Below are 6,292 nucleotides of genomic sequence, written 5' to 3' on the forward strand. Positions count from 1 at the left end.
TTTAATCTGTGGAATATGTTCCCAATCATTTGCAGTTAAGGAATTTAAATAAATCAAATGTTAACAACAAAGAATTTCTGTCATTTTTCCTTCATTTAAAATCCAAAAATAGATCTTTAATTAAAATCCAAAATAGATCTTCGGAATAGGGCATTTTTCAGATTCTGGAAAGACCAGAATAAAAGACCAACAGGGATATAATCTAAAATAAGATGGTTTCATCTACAGCTTAAATGAATGTATAACTAGTAAAATGTAGTGAAAGAAATTCAATTAAAGTAGGTAGATAACCTGACACTATTCCAAGAACTGAGGTTTTAAAAATTCTTTATTCCCAGTAATGTTTACTTCAGTTTTTTTGTGTGGGGGTGGGGCATGGGGGTTTTAACCCTCTTGTGTCTCTTTTTAAGTTTTTTCCTCGTTTGAAATTAAATTATTAATCCCCTATTTTTTCTAACTCAAGAAGTATCTGAATGAGAAAAAAATAGCAGCGGCGGCTGCTAAAATTAAGTTATCTATCACAGGCTCTGAACCCTCCTATGAAAAGAGAAACAAAACTCAGCTATCGTGGTCGGTTTGGAGAGCGGGGAGGAGAGCAGTTAATTCATTCCTGCGGCGGGGGGGGGGGGAGCTTTGTGAGTATTTCAGGGTAGCTGTTTTGCGTTTTGTGAAGATATTTTTAAAATATTGTTTCCAAGAACTTAAACCTGATGGTTTGTTTGCCTTGTAAGAAGCTTTGAAATGCAACTTCACACCCCGTAGTTGCTTGAGATCACAAAATCATTAATCTCCTTTGATAGTAGGCTCACTTTCCAGTCCACCTATTTCTTTGTAAAACGTGTTCGGATTGACACCGACAATAAACAGCACCAGCCCAAGCCGAGGCTGGCCTGCCTGAGCTCTTGTGTGTGAACTGCATCCTCACCAGGGCTTGAACTTGGACAGCCTTTGCTTTGATCGCGGCCCTCCACAGTACAGACAAGATAAAAAGAGCCATGCCAGTCGCTCAATTATCGCGTAATTACCTCCCCAGATGAGAGAAGGGGTGCCACGTAGCACTTGAGAAAAATCCAGAAATCCCTGCTCTGCTCTCTGCTAGCCATGAAAGGAGGAGGGAAGAGAAATTGCTGGCGTGAGTAATTTCAAAACTCAATTCGAAGAGTCCTCTAAAGGACCATCAAGCATACCCCCAAAGACGAGAAGGCTCAACAGTTACACACGTAACGGGTAAACAGATGCGGGCACATTCAAACTCTTATGCAAAATAAACGCGTGATCTTCGGCCTGGGCCTTTCTCATGCTGCCCCGAAACGAAGTCTGACTTTTGTGCAGTCCCTTCCTCCCCCAGGTTTGTGTCTGCCTCCGTTCTGGCTCCTTGACTCTCCGCAGGGTTTTCTGGGTTTGCGGGGACCGGGGTGGCTGTGGCCCAGGCCGCTCGAGTGACGGGGGATGCGGGATGAGGGAATGGAGAGCAGCGGCTCGGGCTGGGCTCCTAGGTTCCTGCGTCCCGCGCGGGCTGCTGCTCACCCGGTTCTGCGTCTACGCTCTCTGCCACCTCGGGACCACGCGCGCCTCCGGACGCAGGCGGGCTGGGGGCCCCGGGACAGATGGTTGCTGGGGACGAGGGGGCAGAGCGGACCTCGCAAGCATCCCGAGGTGACAAATGCAGTTAGTTCTTCATTGTTTGGGCATTTTCCCCTCCTACGAATAAATCTTCTCTTGAGCCACAGACCTAAAAGTCAACAAAGGAGGCCGGGCGCCGGGTCTCTGGCCCACCCCGCGGCCAGCCTGGCCGAGCCGCTCCCGCTGCGTAATCCCTTCCTCGGAAACCCGAACACACAAACGCCGGCCCGCCGACCGGGGTGCCGTGCCCGGGCCAGGAAGAAAACATCTGTGCTTCCAGGGGCGCGCAGGGACCCTCCCGAGACCGTCGCCTGCAAGCGACCTCGGCATCCTCCGCCTCCGTCCGGCTTTGGTCCCCGGGCCCCTGATTTCTCCACCGATGCTCCGGTGGCCAGAAAGGGGACGCACAGGGTGCAGTCCACTCCCGGAGCCCAGATTTTTAGGAATTTTGCTCGGTGTGGGGGAGGGGCCGGAAGCCCGGGTAGCAAAGAAGGAAAAAGCTTCCAACTGACCCAAGTGGAAAGCTCCAGGGGCCCTCTGATCCCTCCACCACGCCGCGGAGCAAACATTAACGTAGAAACGCGTTTGGGGAGAGAGAGAGTGCACAGCGTCAGTGATTACTTTTCATCTCGTGTTTGGAAGCTCAACTCTGAAACCTTTTTTTAAACGCGATTGGAAAAAAAAAATAAAGCAAAAAGAGCCCGAGATAGATAAGGAAGTTCTGTCTATTCAGAGAAACTGAACAACTCTGAAGCGTTCCCAAGCAGACGGCCGTTCTGATTTCTGGGAGATCGGCTGGGACCACATTAAATCTCCAAGACAAAATTCAGTTTCTATTGTCCCTTCGTGGCCCTCTGCACGGCAGAATAGACCGAAGGGGAATAATGTGCGATGAAAACGAGCCTGTGCTAGTGAAGTTCTTAACCTATGCTCTCCTTTTTCAGAAGGTGGATTTCACTGAAACTGTTAAACATTTTTCCTTGAGTCTAACCGTTTTGAACGAGCCACTACAGAAGAGGATGCCAAGAATGACAAACTTATAAAATTCTGTTGTTTTGTCATTTAAAATATTGATCTTAGTTCCATGAAAATGCTTATTAAGTTTCTTAAAAAAAAAAAAAAACCTGCCGTGATCAATAGAAATTCTTTTCCTTGCAGACGAAAGTAGGAGACCTGTAGCCCAAATTAATTAACCTTTCCTCAAGATCAATTGGTGCTCTGTTGATTTAGCAGTAATATCATAGAACATTTAGCTATAATGTATTTTAATGTGACACTTCAATATGTCAAGAAGAAAAAAACCTCATTAAAAAATAAAATTGCTTGAATTGTGTAGTATGTTTTTAATAAAGTTTTTTTAAATTGCCTTTAAAATTAACTGCCTGTATTGTGGCTGTGTTTTGCAACTAAATGCAGCTAAGAGAATGCCCTCTCGATTCGAGATAATTGGGTGCAAAAAGAGATTATTATAAGCCACCCTGACCTAAATAGGTAATCAAATTATGCCGAAATTTAGGTATAAAAATTACCCAAATTGAAAGAGTAATTAAACCTCAAAAGAGTCTCGTGAGACTAAGAATGGAAGGGTGAAGTAGTACAACATCCCTAGAATCCATCTGCTGCGGAGAGAGGAGGGTTGTTTTTTTTTTTTAAAGTAGCCACGTTAGCAAGTTTTATTTCTACCTACGGTTACTATTTCGTGTGTCTAAACACATTTAACAACGGATTTCTTTAAAGCGTTGCCTTCCAAATTGTTAAGTTTGGAACGTAATGGGTTCCATTGGCGATTCTCTCTCTCTCTCTCTCTCTCTCTCTCTCTCTCTCTCTCTCTCTCTCTCTCTCTCTCTCTCTCTCTCTCTCTCTCTCCCAGGCCAGCTCCATTCACTAAACTTTGCACAGCTGGGTTGCAAGCCCTCACCCCCGCCCCCTATTCTCCGGCCCTTTTAGGACGCCTTCTGGGACCGGAGAATACCTAAGAAGTTCAGTCGTCACCTGTAAAACACTTAAAAACTTGTCGGGGAGAGGTGGGGGTGGGGGGCGGAGTTCGTTCCTACTGCCTTTCTTCCTCACATCTCCAAACACGATGGCCGCGATTCTCACAACACACCATCTCAAGAGTGTGTAACGCTCACTTTCCCCCTGCAGCCCCCCGCCCCGAGCCAAGGCTCACAGATGCCACCTCAGGACACTTTGGAGTTCGCTAAAACTCTAAGTCAGCTTGGAATTCAGACACAGGATACCGACACTGTCCCTTAAAATCCGGGAAGTTTGAAAGGGCTGTGTGTGCTCTGGACTTTAGAACCCAGGTGAGATGCTAGTCTGTTGAAATCCGGCTCAGAACCCGGCCAGGGACGCACTGCGCGGGGGAAACCTGATTCAAAGTTCTGCTGGGTGAGGTAGCCTTCTGCTTTCCCAGAGTGCTCTTAAGGATTACATCAGGTGCTCCCAACCCCTGAAGCTCAGAGAAACCACCTGGAAACCACCCCTCCACGGCAAGGCATGGGGGGGGGGGGATAGGGAACAATGAATTAACCAGAATCCTCCTAGGCTATTCCCCCTCTCCTCTGAAGTTGCTTCTCTAATCTCGTCCCCAAGCTAAGATTTTCTCTTTCCTTCTTTCTTTCCCTTTCTCTGACCCCAAGGAGCTGCTTTTTAAAACACCAACTTAATAGGAAAATGTAAGGGTCTCTGTGGAGGTTTGTTTCGTTTGTAGATGTAATTTTAAGAGTCCTTTTCGCTCGAGGGAGGAATAGATGCCTGGTATCTTCTGTACTTCCCAGCACTAAACTTCTCTGCACTGACTAGGTGTCTGGGGCGTTGAGGGGAACGTTTGTCTAGCTCTGGGTTCCACCTGGGACTTGGAGCTTCGTTCCTGGGAGGCCAGCTGTGAACTCCAACCCCATCGCCCCTGAGCTCAGCTGTGAGCCCCTGGCGCCTGCCCTGTCCTCCCAAGTTTTCATCAGGTGGAGGCAGCTCCGTTCTGCTGGCCTGGCCTGCACAGAGCGGTGAAGTGGGCAGGGCATTGTCCAGGTTTCCCGGCCTCTCCCCGGAGTCACACGGCTTCTGCCGACACGCGTTCCCTTTGTGCTCTGCCTGGCTAATATATTAATGGGGCGGATAACCCGGATCCTTCGGGGAGAAGGGAGGAGGTCTGTGATGGGGAGGGCCCTGGAAGGAGCCGCAGGGTTACGGTGGCTAACTCTGCGACCCAAGAGTTGTTCCGAGGAGGTCTGGGGTGGAAGGGTGAGCTCATGGGTCCAGGTGGGGCAAGTTCCCTTGGGGCAATGAAAATAAATGGCCGCAACAAGTTTTTTGTTTTTTGTTTTTTTACAAAAGGTGGCCCCAGTGCCCTGGATGCGTGAGACATTTGCAGCCCGCACACTCCTGGGGCGAGTGTCTGCCAGGAACGGCCGCTGCGTGCAGGGCATGCAGCCCCAGTCCCCCGTGGGAACCCCTCAGCTGTCCCTTTTTGAGGTGCACGCTTTCTCATTCAGACTGGAGTTCGGGGTTCAAGAAGCAGGACTCCAATCGGCCTGGCCTGCCGCCCTCACTGAGACCCCGAAGGGTGGGTCTGTCCCCTGGAAGTTACCCTCCTCCGGGAACCCCTCTGCTACCCCACCAAATCCGTGGGAGGCACTAGGGTCTCAGCCCTGGGCAGGCCCCAGGGTCCCCGCCTCTGGGTGCTGGCCTTGGGTCCAGCCCCAGGCCCTGAGCCTCCTTCCCGCCAGGCCCACGGTCCCGCCCGCCAGACGGTGCCCGGGTGCCCTGAGACATATGCTGCCCGCAGGCCGTGCGGCCCGACGTGGTGCTCATTGCTGAGATGGTTCTCAGCCCATCAAAAGCCCGGGCTTTCTTCAGCCTTATGGGCCGCGAGGTGAACAACAATACCCGGGCCCCTTCACTTCAAAAGCAGCGATCAGGGGGAAGGCTCCCCCAGAGAATTTTTTTTTCTTCTTCTCCTCAGCCTTTCATTTCTAGTTTTTAAAAAAAGGCACCAGCAACTCCAGGGTCCGGGCAAGCCTAATGCCCTTTGATGGGGATTGAATTCATTATCTCCAATAACACAATTGTGCTTGGCCAACGAAAAGAGCAAAGCAGGGCTCTAGCCCGCCCGAGGGGCCCGGCCAGGCGGGGCGGGACAGCCAGGCGAGATCCGAGGGACCCGACCCGCACTGGGGCGCGGTCCCACCCCGCCAGTCCAGGCTGTGGCACCCCGGGGCGGGGTCGGGGCTCGGCGACGCGGCAGGACCCAGAGCGGGCAGAGGTGGGGCAGGCCCCGCAGTGCTGTGTTTACTCTGCTCCTTCTCGGCCTCCCGAGGCCACCAGCCAGCTCCAGGCATCCGGGGCGCGCCGGGCAGGGGGCCACCCAGTGGCTCCGGCTCCAAGCACCCAGCTCCCGTGGTCCTGACCGCGCCCCTCCACCCCAGAGCCCTGAGCACGCAGCCAGCCTCCCTGCCCTCTACTGAGGATCTCCTCATTGGCTTTCATGCTAGCCATCCGGGAAAGGACGCCCTGGCTGCTGGGCGGGGGTGGCTGAACCCTGTGTCCCGCAGTAGACTGGAAAAGTCTGGGTTTTCTGCAAGCACTACCTCCCTGGGACACTGCCCACAACCTGTGCAGGCGCCCGCTGCTCCAGGGTTCTGCGGCGGTCCCTGCTTCCTTCAGCCCT

Source organism: Peromyscus maniculatus, chromosome 14 (assembly GCF_049852395.1).
Source record: "Peromyscus maniculatus bairdii isolate BWxNUB_F1_BW_parent chromosome 14, HU_Pman_BW_mat_3.1, whole genome shotgun sequence".
Taxonomy (NCBI): Eukaryota; Metazoa; Chordata; class Mammalia; order Rodentia; family Cricetidae; genus Peromyscus; species Peromyscus maniculatus.